At 42.8% G+C, this 22,898-nt stretch overlaps 1 pseudogene; it reads left to right on the top strand.

Moving 5' to 3' along the window:
- The first annotated feature begins 4,531 nt into the window (after positions 1–4,531).
- The window catches only part of LOC125149881 (nucleophosmin-like), a 59,339-nt pseudogene continuing 40,972 nt past the window's right edge, over positions 4,532–22,898 (top strand).

Below are 22,898 nucleotides of genomic sequence, written 5' to 3'. Positions count from 1 at the left end.
TCTTTCTCAAAATAAATAAAGAAACTTTAAATTTAAAAAAAAAACATAATGGGATTCCACTACTCGCCTATTAGATGGCTGAGATTGAAAAAAACTGAAACACCAAACGTTGACTAGGAAGTAGAGGAACTGGAATTCTCAAAAACACTTAGAAAAACCAGTTTGGTACTTTCTTTCAAATGTTAAGCACACAGTATCACCCGATCCAGCCATTCTATTCCCGGGTATTTACCCAAGTAAAAGGGGAAAATATATCCACACAAAGACATGAATAGAAATGATCATAGCAACTTTCTTGTAATAGCCCCAAATTAGAAACAACCTAGGGGCGCCCGGGTGGCTCAGTTGGTTGAGCATCCGACTTCGGCTCAGGTCATGATCTCACGGTTCGTGGGTTCGAGCCCCACGTCGGGCTCTGTGCTGACAGCTCAGAGCCTGGAGCCTGCTTCAGATTCTGTGTCCCCCTCTCCCTCCGCCCCACCCCTGTTTCTGCTCTGTCTCTCAAAAATGAATAAACATTAAAAAAAAAATTTAGAAACAACCTAAATGTTCATCAACAGGCAGATAGATAAACTGTCATATGTTCATACAATGGAATACCACTCAACAATAAAAAGCAATAAGCTACAACATGGATGAATCTCAAGCAGTTATCCTAAGTGAAAGAAACCAGATGTAAAAAGAGGCACATTTCTCATTATGCCTCTTTATATTATACAAAACTTGAGAACATGTGGAGGACTGTCTAGTGACAGAAAACAGCTTAGTGGTTGCCTTGGAGGGAGAGAAGGGGCGGGAGGGAAACTTCCAACGGAGCATGAGGAAATTTGGGGCTGATAGAGATGGGCAGTGTCTTGATTGTGCTAATGCTGTCCTGGGTGTATACCTATGTCAAACCTTATCTCAAATATTTTAACTCTGTGCAGTTATCATACCAATCATGCCTCAGTAAAGCCTTAAACAGTTAGTGGCTTAAAACAACCACCATTTTACGATAGCTGATGGTTTTATGGGTCAGGAATTCAGAGGAGTAAGAGCACAGATAAGTTTGGGGAAGAAAGGGGAGAGGTGGACGATGTCAGAAGAAGAGAGAGGTTCAGAGGCCAGGTCATGACCAAACACAGTCGAGTCGAGGGTAAATGGTACCAAGCTCGAGGTTGGCACTAGTAGATGGAGTGGTGAGTGCATTGTAGTGAGTCCATACATGAACTTAATTCTCCAAATCTCCAGAGTAGACCTGATTAAAATCGCTAATATGTACTAAGTATTCACCGTGTGCCAGGCACTGCTCTAGGTGCCTTTCGCTTTAGAGTCGATACCAGTGTGTCTTAATTTGGGTTCTCCCCAAACCAGCCCCTGAGAGAAGGGTTTGGGTGCAAGGAGTTGATTTAGGGAGGTGAACAAATGAATGAACAAATGAATGAGGGCATGGTGAATGTGAGACATGAAAGGAAGACTGCTCGATAAAGGATATGTCATTGTGGGCAAGCAGGCTCAATCCTGCTGGTGACCTTCAGAGGAACCAGGTAAGATGCTCTTGGGGCAGCTGCACTATTCATCCAGGACCCTCATTCCCATTGCTTGAAGGTCATCTCAGGGCATGTGTTCCCACAAGGTCAGACCTTGGCTGTCCAATGGAGAGAGTTTTTCTGCTGCCAAGAGATAGCCCTCGGCCTTCTAGAAAAGAGATGGGAAGCCGTCAGTGTGAGAAGCCCACCTGTAGTTAAATTCAGGTGGGCCAGTGCAATCTGGGTCTGGGTATCGACTAGTTCTGCCACAAGCTGGGCAGAGGGGGAAACAGAGGCACAGAGAAGTTAAACAACTTATACAAGGTCCTATGGCTTTAAAGTAACAGTGAACAAAACACATGGGCGCCTGGGTGGCTCAGTCGGTCAAGCATCCGACTTTGGCTCAGGTCATGATCTCACAGTTCATGAGTTCAAGCCCCATATCAGGCTCTGTGCTGACAGCTTAGAGCCTGGAGCCTGCTTCAAATTCTGTGTCTCCCTCTCTTTCTGTTCCTCCCCCACTCATGCTCTGTCTCTCTCTCCTTCAAAAATAAATAAAAACATTAAAATTTTTTTTTAAAAATTTAAAAAAATGAACATATGGGGGGAGCAGGGGGCGGTTAGTGGAGAGGGAGGAAACAATCCATGAGAAACTCTTAAAGACAGAGAACAAACAGGTTGACGAAGGGAGGTGGGTGAGGGATGGGCTAGATGGGTGGTGGGTACTAAGGAGGGCACTTGTTGTGATGAGCACTAGGTATTGCATGTAATTGAAGAACCACTGAATTCTACTCCTGAAACCAACATTGCACTCCATGTTAACTAACTAGAATTTAAATAAAAAATTGAAAAATAAAAATAAAAATAAAGTGACAGACCGAGATTCCTACCCAGCACCCTAGCTGTGAAGTCCACATTTTTAACCATGATGCCATTTTACCAGTCAGGTAGGGATGATCAAAGATGCTAAGAAACAAGCCCAAGGTTACACAGTTATTGACGCAGTTCATATGTGATAAACTTGTGTTGGAAACCATGATCAGCTGACCTAAAAGCCCGTACTCTTTGCAATGTAGCATGCTATCTCCCCTAAAGGCACAGCTCCAAAGCGAATCCTTATGGTGCCCAGCAACTTGTCTTACCCAGAGCAACTTTCAGTGAAAGGTCATGGCTTGAGTGAAACTCCCTTTCATGATGGACAATAGCCCATATTGAGTTTTACAGCCTAGACACTCTCACAGTGCTTCTTTGTGATCTGGAAGCCTTAATATCTGAAACACATCACCATCTATTTACAGGAAACACATAACCCCTCTGTATTACTGACAATCTCTGCTATTGTCTCTCTCTCCAAGCGGCCACCTTAATAAACAAGCAATTACTGGGAGATAAATAAACAGTGTATTTCTTTTGAGGGATAATAAATCTTTGAGTCCACTTTCTCAACTTTTTCTTCTACTTTATTTCTCTAATTGGCCTACGTCCACATCTAGCCATGCAAGGGAAATAAGGAATCAATTGATCAATTAGAGAATCAGTGGACCTGATTTGACATTCTGCATTAAGCGAGAACTAATTGCCTAATTCCAGATGCTTTTTAAAACATGTCTCAGCAATCAATAGGTCATTGCCTATGCTTTAGCTAGAAGAACAGCTTGGGCTGGTCAGAAGAAACAAGAGGCTCTACAATCCCTGTCTCTGTCACAGAAACCCCAGGTTCCTTCTCCCTTGTTCTGGGCAACTTTGGCTTCCTTCATAAATGCTTTCTGAGGTGACCACTCCCCAAGTCAATGCCTCTCACAGATCTCTGAATACTTTGGAGCGGGAGTCTCACAGACTCCTGGAATTAGTAAGGAGGCAAAAGAGCAAAGAGACATCCAGGGCTCTTTACACTTGAGCAAAGGCTGAAAACCACGTAACGTTAGCCAAGACGGGAATTTTCTCCACCCAAGAGAAAGCAGCAATCCATAACTGACGATGCTTTCATGGAGAATGAAATGTTTTCCAGAATGCCATGAGAAAACCTCCGGAGCACACAGAATGACCCACAGCCTCCATTGGCCCCATTTCTCTCCCCACATCTGCTTGTTCTGAAGTCATCTGCTTTAATGGCATCCTCCTCATTTTCAGAAGAAGCTGGCATGTTAGTGGCTTCACCCTGCCTGGAACTCCACAGGGATACACACAAGAGGCAGGGAGTCTGCATAGACGGAAAGGCTCTGTTTTTCTTTCTCCCAGTGTCCTGTGTAAACTCACAGAAACTGCCTGACCCCTCGAGGGTGTAGTCCACCCATCACCCAGACCTTACACCATTTCCCTAGAAAGTATGCCCAACACGACGCATGCCCACGTATTCTGTAGTCACAATGAAGAGGGAAACAGAGCTTATGTATGAAACCCAAACAAAGATGATGATGCCATCTTGTCCTGCTAAACTGCCTTGGAGAGAAGAAGAGAAGGAATTTCCCTCCAAGGAGTCATATCTGTGGTTCCATGGAGTCTGAGTGGGACCGGCCAAATGCTTCAATGGCTAAACAGTCTCATCTTTTAAAACCCATGCATGTGTCCCGGTAGTAAAGTCTAGAATGAAAAATGGAAATAAAAGCATGATATCTGAGCACATTTGCCATTAAAAACAGAACCTTTTTCAATTCTTCCCACAGGGCATCAGCCATCCCCCAAGGAAAAGTAAGGGAGACAGGAGCTGAACAACTTCCCTTGGTCTAAAGCCTCTTTTTTTCCATGGTTTATTTGGGGAGGTCCAGAGAGCCACTTTTTGCTACCAAGGGAGAAAATCTCTCTGCTCCCCGGAGAAACAACTTGTTTTCTTTGGTCTCAGCAGGTCTCTGCTTCCCAGACTCCTCTTTGTTCACAGAAGCCAGCTCTGTGCAGCGTCTAAGCTGGTGGCTTTCACAGTTTCTACACGGGGTCCTTCCTGTGTAGGAGGCACTGCACGAGAAAACCCGGTTGTGCCAATGGAAGCTTGTCTCAAAGCAGATATAAGAATTCTGATACTATCTTGTATGGCCAAGAACCACCAGAAAGGTTTTATTGACGTGACTCTAATTCATCGTTCCAACGATTCTCTGAGGTAGGTACTTTCAACTCAATTTGATAGATGAGGAAACCAAGACATAGAGAGATTAAACAAAGTCCCCAAAGCCACACAGGCAGGAAGTTGAGACTGCTTCCAGCACTCGGGCTTCCAAGACAGAGCCTGTGAGAAGCTGCAGTGTAAGGACACTGAGTGTAGAACATGACATTGCCACCATGCCCCAGGATTATGCCTCCTAGGCGGTCCCTGCCATCAGAGAGCAAGTGGAAGGTCCATCTCTTGAAACTGATTATTCCAGGATGTGCTTAAACTCCCCACACATGTTTTCCTCAGAAGTCTCATCATCTGGAGATGGGTCTGGCTGCAATGTTCACACATTGCTTTTCTAACTTCTTACTCCAGAGCTGACTTTCAACACTTCTTGGCAAGCAGGGGACTCTGGACGCTCCCTTCAGGGACCACAGGTTCCATTACTAACGAAGAGAATTAGCTCATCCGTCTCCCCAGCTTTCTTCAAAACATAGAGACATGCTCATTTAATAAACACCCCGCTAATGAAAATTCCATTTGCTTTGTGAAACGTATCAATGGCTCCACTGGAAAATGTTCTCCCTTTAACATGTGCCTAAGCACTCTGAGAAACGGCACACCCCCTTCCAGGCTTTCCAGACTAAAGGAGGGTCAGAATAAGTCAGTCATCCGGTTGATTCAGGAGTATCTTTGGATCCCAAGCCCACAGATTTGAAAACAAGAGGGCAGCACAAAACAGCAAGTATTTCTGGAGACCGGACGTTGTTCATCACTGTGCTAGGCATCCTGAGGCTACAGGACTCTCTGTATACTAAAACTCTACAGTATAAAACCAAGATGAACAATTTAAAACATAGCAAACACAGTACAAAAACGTATTTAATTAGGTGCAGAATTATGCGATGCTGGGGATACATGCATGGAATAAGGCCATCAAGGACAAGAACCTGCAGGCAACTCTAAGGACAAAAATATGATTGATCTGACACACTGGCGAGAGAATATCAAGAAATTAACTTCTATATGCACATGTCACAATCCTATGAAAGAGGTATTACCCCATTCTTGAGAGAACATACCCCAAAATACTCCATGCAAATACTCTAACGCGGCTCATGCAGAGTGCATCCCTCCAGAGATGACCTTAAACCTGACGTTGACTTACCTGATTTACTTTCAAATTGAAAATAAAGAGGCAGTAGTAGGAATTCAAACTGAACTCCTACTTTTGACAAGAGCAGAAGCAATGAAAGCCACGACTGTAAAAAGTTTGGATAGAATTGCCAAGAAAGCTCTGGACAACTGGGTTGATAATATTCCATTTTGCGTAAATATTCATTTTTATAGATACTCACTCCAAACAGTGAATCAATACTCTTTGAAAAGAATCTCATCTGAATGCAGCGTATGGCTGGCCCAGAATTATTAGCTAAGCAGGAAAATTACAGAGAGAAAAATTAAATATTTCCTTTAAATTCATGTGAGTAGGAATCAGAACACTTCAGAAGCCTGAGGTGTTATTTTTTAATTAAGCGCGATAATAAACATTAAGTCTTCAAGCAACTTCTAAAGGGAAATGTGATCTTTCAGTTGAAAGGACCAGTAAAACAATCATCTTTACAGAGGAAGACTGGGCCTCCTCCAGGCCAAAGCACAGAGATTAAAGGCTTTTCTTATGCTAAAGCAATTGCAACCAAAAAAGAGCACATTTGTTAAACTCTCCTGCCCTCGCTTCTAAATCCTAAATTTAACTTAATTTCTTTATTCCATGTTTTCTGCTCTTTTTCTCAATATTAGTTGAATGAATTAACTGAGCAGCTACTATGTGTCAGTCATCGTGCTGCGGGCAGGGTATGCAGCAATGAACAAGGCGATGTGGGCTGATCCAGTGCCCCAAGTAACCAATTACCCCAAAACGTAGTGGTTTCAAACAATGATTTTATTTTCCTTGTGATTCTGTGGCTCATGAATTTGGAAAGGGTAGTGCTGGGCCATTCTCATTCCATTCTCTTATGCGGCCACAGTCAGATGTTGACTTGGGCTTCGGGCACGTGAACGCTCCTCTGGGCTGGATGTCTGAGATGCTACAGCACATGGCTGGCAGCTGCGAATGGCTGATGGCTGGGAGTTCAGTGGGGCTATTGACTGGAACATCCACAGTGTGCCTTTCCCAGTATAAAAATCTCAGGGTAGCTGGACTTCCTGTATGTGGCTTCCCACTGAGCGAGTGTCCCAAGAAAGCCAGCCTATTTGGATGTCAGGCAGCATCATTTCTGCCACATTTTGTTGTTCGCAAGAGAGCCGTACGGCCAGCCAGGATTCAAGGAGAGAGGAAATAGGTCCCACCATTTGATAGGAGATGGGAAAGTCTGCATTATGGATGAGCAAGTGAAAGGAAAGATATCATTGCGACAATCTTTGAAATACATAACCTGTGCCTGAGACTCACATGGTCAGAGCTCTGGAGGCAGGTGACTTTATACTCCTGAGTCAAGCATGGACATTAAAATGACTGCTGGGGCAGGCGTCCTGGTATGAGAATCTAAAAATCCGTAGGGACACCCGGTACACCTTTCTGAGGTTCTCTGGCCTTCCTGGGAGTGCTGCCAGGAAGAAGAATGCCCCTGGCTACCACGGGTCTCTACTTCCCTTCTGACTTGGGAAATATCTCTCCCTTCCCTCAAGAGGACCCGGCATCGTCTCTTCGTGAGTTGAGACTTTGGGGAACAAACACCAGGTAAAAGGTTGTACTCAGGAAGCTTCTCTTCCTGCCCTGCAAACTTGAAACCTGACAACACCAAGGTCTGGTTTCTTGAGATGGAGAAGTGGGGAATAACAGAAAGAGCACGGTCCGGTACAAGCTCTTCAGAGGGAAAGGAATTTCGAAGAATAAGGTGGGATCTGTCACTGGGAGCTGTCCTAGGGCCCCAGTTGGTGCAAATGTTCTTCCAGATGAAGGGAGGAAGATGAAGCTACCGGACTCTATGAAGTATCCCTTGAAACTTTATGAAAAATTTAGGGGTACCACAATATGCTTTATCCTCCAGATGCCAAGGTATCAAAACGGAGGAGCAGCCTCTCCCCTCTTGCCCGGAGCACTGTGGCTCCCACATCTAATGTCCCAGCATCCACAACCTCACCTGAACATCCCAAGGGCTCCGAGGGAGGAGGGGACAGCAAATGCCCAGTTCAACGGGGAGGTTCTACTGGCATCTGGTGAGTAGAGGCCAGGGGTGCTGCTAAACATCCAACAGTACTCAGATCAGCCCTGAACAACACAGAAATTTTGCCCCAAAAGGTAAATAGCAACAACATTGGAAATGTGCCATAAATCAATCCTGAAACATCTTGGTGGGACTTCTATGTCTATGTTTATGCTACAGAAGCCTGTTCATGGTTTTCTAGAAGGAACATGATAACCACTGAGATGTGTTCTCAGTTACAGAATCCTAGGCATTCTTTCTTAATCCAACCCCAGCCAGACCATCATCTCTCCCCTGTTTGCTATGGCTGCAGCTTCCTCATCGCCCTCCTTCCTGAAATCCCAAAGTAGGTGTTAGCTATTTATTGTTTGTCTTAACTATTTGCCAACTAGTGCACACATGATGCCAAACTCTGTCATATGTGAGTAGAAAGAAAGAAGCTGAAATATTATTGTCAGTTACCATCTAATTTCTCTCCAGTGCTCTTTCTGCCTAGATCAGGGAGCCCTTCTTGTCTCATTGGCTCTTCCATGGGTCCTGGACCCACCTGGTCCTCAAACCCAGCCTGCTTCATAGGACACAGCCTTATTTTAGTTTAGTGCCCAACAATTTTAACACAAGGCAGATTGGTCCCAGTGTTACAACAGAGTAATACTCAAAGGGCAATGTAAGCATCGGTGGGAAGAGATGAAGGCCAACTGGGGTGCCCTTAGCCTGCTAAGGAATAAGAAATAACTGACTGGGAGATTTGCATTAGCTATTTCATACTATTACACTTTGTTTTAGTGAATTATCTTTCTTAGAATACCAAATGGTCCCCTAATGGCCTGAAAGATTTGAAACACTTACAAAGCACTAACAGTTTTCTCTTCCCAGCCACTGGGAAGTCTGGACTTCAGACCTTAGGTTGGCCAACAGCCAGAACATACCAACTGAGAATGACAGATTTGCAAACTCTATAGTAACCCAAACAGGTTAGCCTCCGAGGTCAAGATGTGGGTTCTGTCAACATCATAAATTTGGACCTCTGGTGCACTTGTAGCCAACTTATTGCACATATATGGGGAATTTTCCCCAATGTGCCTTCTTGTTACATATTTTTTGTTTCCTTCATTTTTCTAGGTCCCTTTTCAGTTCTGTCAAGGTGATGCAGTCACTCTCAGAGAGATTACTGTCAAGAATTGTACATGGTACCCACTTGTAAAGAAGCAATGGCCAAAGAACCTGTCTGCGTAATATCGGGTAGTGGAGTAAGCTTTCTAAATATTAATCTGTGTCTCTAGTCCATTCTAAACTCAACAAATTCTTTCAATTATACCCTGAGGAATTCTTTCCTCCCTGTAACTAAACAGATGTGAGTCATCCACTGGGAAAATACAAACAATGGTTGAGAATAACATGAGAGACAGGAAGAGTCCACAATTAGCTTTCCACTCACAGATATTACAAAAACATCAAAGACGGATAAAGGAGACAGGAGGAGTGGGCGGAACATCAACAACAGGGAAAATAGAAATAAATACACTTGACTTCTTAAGGGAAATAATGTTCTAGAGCACAGTAAGGCACCAAGGGGAAGCATACTCAGCCTTGAATTGACCCTCTCATAGCTATCCACACAGGGCCACCCATCTGTCCCTACTGAGGGTCCAGTTGTAAATGAAGATTGTCCGAGCCTTAAGAAACCCGGCCCAGGTCTGTCCTTCTCCTGTCCTGTGAAGACAATTACCAGAATAGAGACCACAGGGGAGATGGTGACAAAGGGCAACACTTTCTACCTTACCAAGTCAGTGCCATAAGGAAGCAATCTGAAGACCAAGCTAAGACCAAGAGGGGACACACATGCTTTTCAACATTAACAAATCTGTGGAAGAGGGCACTTGCTGAATGCTAGCTTTTTCGGGGAAAGTCACAGCTCATTATTAACTTCTTTTTTTCATTATTGTCTTCCCCCTCCTCTGTTATTCTCTGCGTCTCTTCCCTTCTCTCCCTTCCCTTCCCTTCTCTTTTCTCCCACTCTCTCTCTCTCTCTCACACACATTCACACACACACACACACACACACACACACACACTTCTGAGAATGTATAATCTTCCGTTTATCTTGACCTCTTTTCCTTCCGCCCCATTTAACTTCTCAAATCTATCTGCCCTTAAGAGGATCAAGATTAGGGGTGCCTGGGTGGCACAGTCGGTTAAACGTCCGACTTCAGCCAGGTCACGATCTCGCGGTCCGTGAGTTCGAGCCCCGCGTCAGGCTCTGGGCTGATGGCTCAGAGCCTGGAGCCTGTTTCCGATTCTGTGTCTCCCTCTCTCTCTGCCCCTCCCCCGTTCATGCTCTGTCTCTCTCTGTCCCAAAAATAAATAAACGTTGAAAAAAAAAATAAAAAAAAAAGGATCAAGATTAAATATCAATATGTATAGGAATGCATAGCCATTAAATTGTCTCTATACGATTATGGGTTCCCTTCATAAAAGATTCCTTGCTTTAAAATGTACTCCCCCCCCCCTTTTTTTAGTTTCAACAGATAAAGTAACCTGAAAAATCATAACTTGTATTTAAATTTTCTCAACTAATTATTGGTGCCAAGTAGTACTTCAAAGGAGAATTTTTACTCCAGTCTGAACTTTACACTTAACATACCACAGGGATAACAAGGGAAAAAATTTAAAGGGTTCAAACACATTTATGATATTTAAAAGGATCAGATTTAAAATCTGTAAGATCTAGAGGCGCCTGGGTGGCCCAGTCGGTTAAATGTCCAACTTTGGCTCAGGTCATGATCTCACAGTTTGTGAGTTTGAGCCTCTCATCAAGCTCTGTGCTGACAGCTCAAAGCCTGGAGCCTGCTTTGGGGTTTGTGTCTCCTTCTGTCTCTGCCCCTCCCCTGCTAATGCTCTCTCTCTCTCTCTCTCTCTCTCTCTCTCTCAAAAATAAATAAACATTTAAAAATTTTTAATCTATGAATATAAATGTTTATAGGCCAGACATCCCAGCTCTGTCACTCTTTAATTTTCTGAACATGTGGTCACTTCCCAAACCTCTCCAGGGTCCCACTTTTCCTCACCTTTAATATGAAGAGGTTAAATGACATAACACAGAATGTCTTTGCAGCAGACTTTCATCATTTGGGAGAAGGTTATTCCATTCCCTATTCTCTTTTATCCTTAATAATCTATGGGAACTTCCCCTACGGAATCTATGGAACTTCCCCTAGGTATCGGTCTGCTGCTCATTTTCATGCAAATTGCATTTTCCTGACCTTTTAGAAGAGTTGGTACCAGCAGACTGTCTGACTTCACGGAACTCTCTCTTCTGTGGTCCCCATGTTGTGTTATGATTTAACGTTCCTTGTTTCCTGAGATGCCCTTGCCCCATTCCTCCCCCACTTTTGTCTGTGTCCTTTCTTTTCATCTCCCTTATCCCTCTCCTGCTAACCTTGTCCCACCCAGAGGTGTCTCCCTAGTGTGGGCCCAGTTCTAGAAGGAAGCCATGCTTGCTCAGGCCTAAGAGCTTATGGTAGCAGGGCTCCAGATGCCTGTGATGGAATAAGGGAGCTCAACCAGCTTCGTTCACTTCCCAGGGAACACCCACTGGCCACGTGGGGATTCTCCTGTTCTCAGATCCATCACATACACCAATGTCTACCTTGGTTTCTCCCCTTTCTCTCACATGGAAGCCAACAGCACACAGCTCTTGTGGCTGTTGGTGGTTGGTCTTCACCCCCTTATAGTTTGAGGTGCCTGGGGATCCCTCGTCACCTAACTTGGTTGATGTTGCTCCTGGGCTTTTGGTTTGGCTCTCTCATCGTGCTCCTCCTTTTTGTGAATGACTGGAAAATTCCCCAAGACTATACTGATGCCTCCACCACCATCCCAGAGCTATTGTCACTGGGGGTTTTAATTTGCTCTTTTGAATCACAGACAGCATCTTCATATTGGCTGTTCCTTCAATTAGTTGTGCCTTCCGTGTCTTAAAAGCACAAATAAGTAAAATGAACAAATGAGGCAGCTATTGACTTTTCTAAGATAAATGAGCTCTGCTTTCCACAGCCCAGACAGCTCTGTGGTAGAATTGAGCCGCTCCTCAAATAAGGTAGGTAAGCCTGGCTTCAGCCTCCTGCCTTCAGCATGCACTTCCCTTTAGCACAGCGTAAGCAAGCACAGGAAAAAGATTCGTGTGACTCTCTCCTGAGAGAGGACCCACTTGGCGATGGGTCCTTACTGTCCCTTGCCAGACCACCTCCAACCACATGGCTCCTCAGTTCCCAGAATGCCCCCTGCCTGTGCACAGACTCCATCAAAGGTCGGGATGAGGAGCAAGACATTCCATAGCCACCTCCGCTGCTTTGGCCCTCTTTTCTCCACCACATCACACATAAGGCTTTCCTGAAGAATTGAATTACCAAGGGAATTACAAATCAGGGGCTGGTGGGAGGGATGGTATGTGTCTTTCTGTATCCTAAGCAAGGCTTTTCCGTTGCTCTAAAAGAAAATGGTATCCAAGAAGTCAAAATACACAAAGAGCCTTCGTGGATTCTCCCAGCTCCTAATTGTGCTCTTCTGTACTTTTTGCAATATACTTTCTTCTAATCCCTACTCTCATGTGAATTTCCACCACCTTTCTCGAAAACCTCCTGCCCTACCCATAGCAATCAGTCTTTGTAGTGATTTCCTCAATGCTCACAGAATATTTATGTTAGAATAAGTTCTGACATTTCCAGCAGAACAGAGATCAAATTTACCCCTGTCTTTGGTAGGTAGAGGTGCCCTAAACCCCATTCTCTTTGAGGTCTCTCCACCAGTGTGAGCAATAGTTTTGCTTCTCTCTTCTTTTCATTGCCCAAAAAGTAACTGTTAAGTCAGTCAAACAGAGCAAAGCATGCACACACACACACACACACACACACACACACACCTTTTCCAAAAACAACATAATTCTCAGAGACAGTCAAGTTTAAAACCCAAAAGAACACACACATTGTTCTACCATGCCATGACATAACACCACTTCTGTCACAATGGGGTTTCCTCTTTACTTTGCTGTTCCCAGGATTTTGGGTTGGTCCCTCCTTCACCACTCAGCACTCCACACCCACATACTTTCAGACCTGCTGGTGCTGGAAACAACTTGTCACTGAAAGAGACACCTCACAAGGGTCATTTCCTTGGGTGACAAAAGATGCTACCAAAACTTTGAAATCACTGCCTTTAAGAATGCAATCATGGGGGGGTTCTGGGGGGTTCAGTGGGTTAAGCATCTGGCTCTTGATTTCAGTTCACGTCATGATTTCACAGTTCGTAAGTTCAAGTCCTGTGTGTTGAGATTCTCTCCCTCGCTCTCTCTCTCTACCTCTTTCTTTCTGTCCTTCCCCCACCCCAATGCGCAGGCACACTCTTTCTCTCTCAAAATAAGTAAACTTAAAAAAAAAAAGAATGCAATCATGAGTAAGTTTGCAAATGGTAGTTACATCTCAGAGAGTATTCACAGAAGTCTATTCAGCCCATGTTAAAGCTCAGTGATGGAAATTATGCCACTAGCCCAAGGGCGGGTCTAGGAACAAGAGCCCATGTGATCAAAGAATAAAAAAAAACATACAGAGGAAAGTTGATATAGAGTGTTCTATCCATTGCTCTGTAATAAATTATTCCAAAACTTACCACGATAAAACCATAAACGTTATTACTTCACAGTCTGTGGGGCACTGGGAGTGGCCTAGCTGGGGGGTTCTGCTCTGGCTCACACTCACTTACTCACATGGCTGTTGACCTCAAAAGAAAAAAAAAATGCAATCAAGTTCTTGGGCAAGAGCCATCTTCCTCTCCAGTCTAGGAAAGAAGGGAAGAGTCAAAGTCACTTTCATTCTTCCATTTACATTCAGCAATATCATAGCACGCTGTAGTGCTTCTCATACTTGGTACTGAAGACACAAGCCACTTATAGATACAATACAAGCCTGTGTTGAAGAAACCTCTCCTAGTAGCCCAAGTTTTCCCCAACCAGCTGGATGCAAAGGATCTCTCAGAATCAACCTGCCCAGGAGCGGTTCAGATCTGCTGCTTCCTGGACTCAGTTTTGCCCTCTTCTCTCATGAAATCAATTTGGGAACCCGGCCTCTTCTTCCCATCACCAGATGCCAGGTGCCCTTCTCTATTTCACTCGTGCCTCTTCTTGCGATGAATTATCAAGATGACTCTATATTTCTCCTGAAAACTTACAGAATTCTCTTTCCCAAAGTGTCTTGTGCAAGAAGGTAGCAACAGCCACAGCACCTAGTGATACCCAACCAAAGAAGTTCTCTTTGAAAGAAGCTTTGTTTTAGAAATAGTATGAAACATTCAGAAAAGGTTCGTCTTGGGAATCAAAGAGATCTGAGTTTAAATCCCGGCTTTGCCAGTTACATGTTATATAACCTTGGACTTACCTCATTAAGCCTCTTTATAGAACATTGGAAAACAAGAATAATAATACATAACTCAAAAGATTGGGTCATAACTGACTTTATATCTGCAAAGAACTCCAATCTGTGCATACAGCAGTGGGACAGATATGAAACTGCCACACATTTGGTCGCAAGAAATTCAGTGATTTTCCCAAAATCAGTAAATCTGATGTCAAGTCCCCACTTGCCAGGGGTTGAGAAATTAAATCCTAGGTTCTGGCATAAGTAACATTTGGACTGAGCTACACCCTCAATTGCCAACAGGAAGTTAATAAATAATGTCCAAAATTACTAAGAATTAGCCTAACTGCTATTTCTATAAAAGACCATACTGTATGGAAATATGGGTATAAGTACCAGAAGAAATAGATGAAAAGGGGTTTCTTTAGGAAGAAAAATGACATAGTGATTAAGACAGAGAACAGTTTTTTATTGTTATGAAATACGTGCAGACATCCATCCTATAATAAAATTGACTATAGAAAAGACATTCATTTACTAGTTTCCATACACATAGAGTTTCCTTTATATCTATTATCTGTACTCAGGGTCAAAAAATTCTACTGGTTTGGAATCCTTAAGTGTTTCTTTGTACAGAACATTTTGCAGTTAGGCAAAACAAACTTACAGAAGCATGGAAGGCCATGACCTAAAGATTGCCCAAGAGTTCCATGCACCAAAATATTTTCCTAAGCATTACCTGGACATCAGTCATTGTTCCTTTGTCCAAATTCTACCATGAATTGTGGATCATTAGACAAGTTGCTTCACCTCTGTGAGACTCAGATTTATTATTTATAATGTTAGACCATTCGAACAGTTTTCTTCCAAAATCTGATATTATTTCTGTCTTTGCAATTGGCTATCAGAATGGAGACTGAAAGATTTCTGAAGCCACTTTCATATTTAAAGCATTGAAAGCCAAGCAGAGAGGATCTTTGTGTTTTCATCTTCCATTCCCATTTCTTAGATCCTTGTGATACGAAACAGTATGAGTTTCAGGGTCTGATGAAATCCTCTCTTGCCTCTCTCCTGGATTTCAAGAAAATAATCTAAAGACAGACACAACTGGGCACTGTGGGATCTGCAGACGGCTCATAAAACATAAACTGAGTCACTAACACAGAACAAGCAATGGACAGAAAGAAAGAAACAGCTTGAGGTTAGATGTCTGAGGATTTTCCAAGAAAAACCAAGAACTGCATCTTAGGGTGCATTTGATACTGATGTTTCTTTCTTGATATCATATTGGGAAGCTTGAAAACCTTCAGTATTTACAACACCAGTAAATACTAAAATTCATTGTCTTAATTCAGAGGAAAGAGAGCTTAGTTTTATTGTATGTTGAATTACACATTTTCAAAAGTTAGTTTCAAAAATTACTCTGCAGGGGCGCCTGGGTGGCGCAGTCGGTTGAGCGTCCGACTTCAGCCAGGTCACGATCTCGCGGTCCGTGAGTTCGAGCCCCGCGTCAGGCTCTGGGCTGATGGCTCAGAGCCTGGAGCCTGTTTCCGATTCTGTGTCTCCCTCTCTCTCTGCCCCTCCCCCATTCATGCTCTGTCTCTCTCTGTCCCAAAAATAAATAAATGTTGAAAAAAAAATTAAAAAAAAAATTACTCTGCAGACAAGATTTACGGAAGTATGGTTTATTTTAGGGTCGGCTCAAATATTTTAAAACAATCGTGAGATTATTGTAATTTTTTTAAATAAAGTATGTTTCTGTTTAAAATCCTGTAAACCTTGATTTCCAACCAGGTTTCCTTAGAAGACAAATATTTTTGTTGCTATCGTAAATCTCAAATGACTCTTCCTTTTTCAGATTTGCTCTGCACTCCCAGTTCTGGGGCCATAAAACCATCCACACAGACATGCAAAAGACCTATCTGGTCCTCCGGGGTGTCCCTTTTCTCACGAAGCATTGCTCAGAATTCTCCTCAAAGGCGTATTCTCCAGCGATTCATACAACCTTACAATAACTCAAGAAACTGTGCATCCATAGCTCCTTTTAAGAGGATATACCACAACTTTCCATCATTACAATTAAACTTACTTTTCCCCCCAAACCCTACTTTTCTCATGAGCCTCAACTTCACTCTTGTGTGCCTCTCACACAGTCTGTCTTTGCTTGGCAATAACATCTTACAAATTCTTTAATGGCTTTTTGTTTGCTTGTTTGTAAGGCATTTAGCACCACCATAGAAGTTTGTCCCCAAATCCTCTGCATTTCCATAGCATCCCGGCATTTCTTCTCTGTTGTATTTGTTCTGAGCAAGAAAAAAAAGAAAGAATTTTCTCTCCCAGTGCCTCAGTTACTGCAGTCAAATACCGGCACAAAGCCTTTTCCTTTGGGACATCGAAGGAAAATATTTTCCACTTGGGACCCCCAAGCTCCTTCATAGTTCCAGTCTTTCTTTTCCAAGTTGGGAAATAGTAGACATTTACTTTAGTCAATTCAACAAACATTCCTTGACTGGCAGATATGTTCCCACCAATGTCCCAGGGGCTGGAGACATCACAGAAGCCAAGGGAAGGCCAAGTCCTTGTCCCCAAGGAAGCTAACACTCTAGGGAGAGACAAACAACAAAAAATAAAGGGTTGTGTAATGTCAGGTAGAGAATAGCTAGGGAGCAAAATAAAACACAATAAGGGCATACAAAGTGGCGGGTGCTACCTCAGATAGGATGATGGAAGAGCTCTGTGAGGAGATGGTATTTGAACAAAAGCCTGAATGAAACAAAAAGTTCAAATCAGGAAACGTGAGAACATAATATGGTATTTCGCACACGTGGTAAATATAGCTAGGCTGCAATTTTCCTTCTGGGCAAAGAGAAACTTACTAAAACTCCTCATTTCGTTTTCCGCAGACTAGTGTTACCACTTCCCCCAGGTTTAACTAAATACTTCCATTACTCAAATGAACATTGAGTGCCTGTTGTCAGGGGGGTAGACACCCTGCGCCCTTGTCCATTGGAGGAAGAATTAAGAAAGAGTCAAGTTGAAAGGGAATGTTACAAGTCCTTGTAGGGAATAGTGTCTTGGTAATCTATCACTATATAACAAGACAACCGAAAACTTAATGAATTACAGCAATTTAATATCTCTCACGATACTATGGCTTGAGGGACTCAGCGGGACACTTCTGCTCTACTTACTCGGGGTCTCTCACGCGGTTGCCGTCATGTGATGAGCGAGTCTGGTGTCTTCTGAAGCTCGAGTGGGCTGGAGCTTCCAATCTGGTATTGTCCGTCTCGTGCCCGTTACCTAAAAGCTCCTCAGTGACGCCTCACTCTTCATGTGGTGCCTGGCCCTCCGACTCCCTTTGCGTGGTTTCTGTCCCCAGCAGGACACTCAGACTTCTTGCATCCGGACTGGCTTCCAAGACCACAGAAGCAGAAGCTGCCTGGCCATCTAACGCAGCTTAGGTAGTATCACTTCTCCCACATTCTATTGGTTAAAAGGGAGCCACAGCACCATTCCTGGTCACACTGGGAGGGGACTGCACAAAGACGTTAAGTAGAGGCAGAGTTCACTGGGGACCATCTTTGGAGACAGCTGCCACCTACAGCAATCTGATGTGACTTTGCCCAAGTGGTATGTTTAGTCAGCGGCTGAACCAGAATTCAAGCAACGTGTTTCTTCGTTCTGTTTTCCTTTTTCAACCTGATCTGAGCCAAAATTCTTTTTGAGCCCAAAGTAAATAATATGAAGTTCAATGACACAAAATGCCATGAATTCCCTATACCTCCCACTTGGTCTCCTCCTTTCTAAGCCAGAGCCTTCCTGCAACATGCTGTTTGTTTTGTTCAATTATGGTATATATGTATGCTGTATCTCTAATTATAGTATATATATGGTATGGTATATATATGTAATATATATAATTATGGTGTGTGTGTGTGTGTGTGTGTGTATTCATGTCCAGAAGCACTTATTTAACAGTGTTTGCAGCTCAGAGATAAGTTCCAGACACCATTACCAGTATTTCAAAGAGCTACTATTCAGATACATTAGCCAAAACGTGAAAGATAAGGCAAAGAGAAGTCATGTCTTTTCAATGTCATACTAGGGCATGCCTTAATAAGCCTGACAAAAGATTATTCAATTATCTAGGAGAACATGCCTGTGTTTGACTTTGCCGTCCATTAATTCTATCCTCTGATAGAGATTTCTGTCCAGGAGAAACACTAATGATTTCTGCCTAGCACATAAAATAACCCAGAAGTTTTGGTTTTATTTGCCCTGTAGGGCATTAATGCATATCCAACCTAGCAATTTATTCTAACATTTTTTTAAATGTTTGTAAATAAATACTCAGTTCCTCAAATCCTCTGTGAGCCAGCTTTACCATCTTACTGGCTTCCTCATTAACGAGTTGAAGAAATCTTTGACACAAGCTCATTCTACATTTCTATGAGAGTTAGGTTTTCACCTTTCTGGAAATTATACTTTGACACTACAAAGGTTCCAATGGAACTTCCTGGGGGCAAGAGACCGAGGGCAGCAGTGGCTGACACAGGCTGTGGGCCATCATTCTTGTCTACGCAGAGTTGGTTGACTGTCTTATTTGGCAGTAAAATTTTGCCAGAATTATTCATGGGAGCTTCACTTCACAGTGCTCAAGGCTCTTATTCTGAGATTCAGGCAGCTCAGGAAGGAAAACGCTGAGCGCTTAAATTCCAACTGGATTTTTACTACCTGGAAGAAAAACACCAAGATGAGCAAAAGGAAAGAGCAACCAGCAGAACTTTCTGGAGAAAGGCCACCATTTCTACTAATTCAATACTGGAATCTTTGGCTTTTGACTGAAGAAGTTAGCAAGCCCTATGTACCCATAGCATAGCACGTGTGAGAATTACTACAGGAAAATCTCACCTAGCCCCAGGGCATGCTTTTCTATGGCTCCACTCAATGGCTATTTTGAGTTCTCAAGAAGTGTAGAGGAATCTGGCACTCTGTCCCCACCACATTACTGGGTGGGTTTTCCTCACAAGCACATATATTTAGCAAAATCTCATGCCATAAAAGTGGGAGTATAAGACATGTGGTGTATTGTTTTTTCCTTCACCTGAGCTTTATTTCTATTTTGAGTCCCCATTGTGTTGACTAGTGGAAACACAATCTGATTCAACTCAGAGCCAGTTCTGTCCCTACCCCTATGGGTGCAGGTACAGTTCAACAGGATGTTGAGAATGCTGGGGCACTGTGTGTGGCTGGTAGTCAACATGGCCTGTCTCCTCTGGCACCTGTTGGGCTGTGGGTAGCTGCTGTCACTATACCCCTCACTTCCGGCTTCTGATCTCCCCCAGGGCTGACTACCAGCTGAATCCTGGGGACTTGGATCTCCCAGAAGATATAGTTCTGTTCTCACATCTTTCCAGGGATTCTGAAGCTAGCTGCTCCTGACCCTTTCTGTCTAGATGTCCCACATAGCTATTTCTACTCTACGGCTCTTAAACCACTAAGAGTAGTTTAAGAAAAATTATCCACAACTTGAAAATAAGATGAAAATATGGTTTAGTGCTCTTTAAAATTAAGTGTGGAGTATCATCGAACAAGCCTTCTTATAAGGTCATCTGATCCTCTATCTAGGATAGTGTTTCTCAACTCTTTTTCATTATCCCTTTCCCCAAGAAAAAAAAAGCACTTACATTCCAGTTTAATTTTAATTAATTAATATAGGATAATTAATTTAATTAATAATGAACTGGTTGACTAATTGGTATAATTTACCCTTAATAAGAGAAAATAAATAATCAAGAAGAAGATTGAACTTTGGAGGGCCACGTACACTTGTAATACCAAAGATTTTTTTTTGACCACCAAGAATGAATTTTCATTCCAAGGTGCAATACCACCTCTCAGTTGAGAATTCATCATCAAAAGAGAAGCAACTTTGGCTTACTACTTACTATTAATGAAGGTCCTGAGTCTTACAGGAAATTGGTAAATTGCACATTATCTTTGTCCAATAAAGTTTAAATTATTTACATTATTTCCATTCAATAGAACAGATAATCCCAAAACTTAGGATAGTGTTGCCCTATAAGAATGCATTATTCACTGACAGGTCAGTTTCTTATACTCTCCTTGAAACTAACTTTACCATCCAACTGGTTCCTTTATTAATGAATTAAATTCATTTTTGTCACATGTTCACTATATATTTCTACTAGAGTTATGTTTTTAACTTGGAGAAAATTATATGTTGATATTTGCCATTTTAAGAAATTGTAACCTAGGGGCCCCTATGTGGCTCCCTCAGTTAAGTGTCTGACTTCGGCTCAGGTCATGATCTTATGGTTCGTACGTTCTAGCCCCACGTTGGGCTCTGTATTGGCAGCTCAGAGCCTGGAACCTGCTTCGGATTCTGTGTCTCCCTCTCTCTCTGCCCCTCCCCTACTCATGCTCTGTCTCTGTCTCTCTCTCAAAAATAAATAAACATTAAAATAGTTTTTAAAAAAAGAAATTGTAAACTATCTACAAAGAAGATCGCATAGGTCTCTCCGTTCTCAGATCCCTACCGTCCCCAACTCATCAGGAACCAGCCAGGGTGGGGGCAGAACATGGGGCGTCTAACTTTCATTATCTTTTCTCTGACATTTCTCCATCCTTATCTTTGATAATATTTATCTTCTATTAGAAGTTCGGGGATAGAGAGAGTAAGTGAATTTCACTGGAAAGAAAAAATTTTTCTAAGGGTCATTCAGGGCTTTGATTTCATGGCTCCAACACCCAGGTCTTAAGAATCAAATCAAGTTTTTGAACCTCAAAAACCAAGAAATTAACTATTTTGTTTTCTCCTTCTGCTTGTAACAAACTGTACCCATGGTAAGATGCTTTGAGGTCTAGTTTGAAGAAGAAAGGGTTGGAGGGTAAAAAGATACCACCAAGGAGGAAGCAACTCAATAAATATAAAGATCTATTATAGGTAAATAAATAAAATAAGATAAGGCTATTTTTCTACCATTAACAATATTAATAAATGTTTTATCTCTATAAGTTAAATCAGGCTACACACTGTTTAACTCCGAAAGTCATGGCTGCTGACTTGCTGGAGGTCATTTACAGTTTTTAAAGAGACTCCAGACAGAAGACTTAACAGAGTTGTGGATCTTAGGAGACCCAGGACTGTCGCTATCTGGTGCAGGAAGTCAGAGCATCAGTTCCTTTGGTAATGCTCTCTTTTTCTAATCTATGTTATCCAAATGAGAGCACTGGAAGTAGAGAAGATACTGTCTCCAACCTTGTTCAGTTGTGTCTGAGTGTATCCCCCCCAAAATAAGTGGGTAATAGGAAAGATTGTCAAATTATTTCTCCTCTTTCCTTTGCCACTGAGAATACAAACCCTAGGGAGCCAGTCTGTGACATCCTCAAAGGTTATCCTGGCTGAACACAACACCTCTTCCTTTACTTTCTGCCTTTTTCCTCTCACCACTTCCCTAACATACATGCAGCCCATGGCCATCCTTTCCACAGCGACATGCCCCCATAAAATTATCAGGGGGCTCTGTACCTCAGGGAGACTCCCATTCAACGCATTACCTTTCCCAGGGTTCTAAATCCTGCCTTTAACTGTGCAGGCTTTGGTAACCAGTGCAGAGTATTTCAACCCTCAGTGAATGGGGTAAGGATGTCAATGTGGGAGCTGCCAGAAGAACAAAGCTGACTCTACGATCTCCACAATAATATTGTCAGCCGGCAGTAATAAGGACAAGTGACTCCAGTCCCCCAAGGGATATGCTAATGTGTGCCAAGTTGATATTCTTGGCTGGCACTTGCACCTCTCACTTGGGGTTCTAATAGAAATCCAAGTTCTAGCAATTCCTCTTGCACTGAGAAGGGAAAACATTAACAATATGGAGGGAGCACTGAGCGCTTTCGGTACTTGTGTGTTTAGTGAGCCACTCTAGTGCTGTGTGCTGCCATCTCTGTCCCCCTGCCACGGGCAGAAGGGAAACCATGAAGATACAAAAATGCAGCACAGTTAGGAATATCAAAATTAAACGCAAAGTATAGAAAGACAAGTACCCAAGTTGAAAAGTGTTTTTAAAATAAAAGACTGGCTTCTGCTTCTAGCCATAACAGAAATATAGGTATTAGACTTATCCTCATGAGGAAACAATGTGGAGCGAATGATTTTGGACTCAAGACACCAGACAGCTCGGAAGAGGTGAATGCACGAGGTCAATTTCACATTCTCCCTAGCTTTCAATTTGGTGCCACTTTTTAGATTTTTTTTAAATGTTCATTGATTCTTGAGAGAGAAAGAGTGTGAGCGGGGGAGGGGCAGAGAGAGAGGGAGACACAGAATCCGAAGCAGGCTCCAGGCTCCCAGCCATCAGCACAGAGCCGGAAGCAGGACTCGAACTCAGGAATTGCGAGATCATGACCTGAGCCGAAGTCGGACGCATAACGGACTGAGCCACCCAGGCGCCCCCTTGGTGTCACTTTTTGAATGAATCATAGCACAGAGAAATAAAGACCAAATAAAGAGAAGTGTCATGATGCAATGAAAACAAAATTTCATGGCTACTTTAGGGTAGCTGGGATTTGTGAGGCAGGGTGAAAGCTAAAACTAGAAAAGAAATTAAGTGGAGAATATTTTTTCAAGCTTGGGATAGGGAAAGAAATTTCAGGATACATACATGTCTTAATTATA

This window comes from Prionailurus viverrinus, chromosome D4 (genome assembly GCF_022837055.1).
Source record: "Prionailurus viverrinus isolate Anna chromosome D4, UM_Priviv_1.0, whole genome shotgun sequence".
Classification (NCBI taxonomy): domain Eukaryota; kingdom Metazoa; phylum Chordata; class Mammalia; order Carnivora; family Felidae; genus Prionailurus; species Prionailurus viverrinus.
The sequence above is the reverse complement of the archived record's forward strand: the minus strand, read 5'-3'. Positions and strand labels throughout refer to the sequence as shown.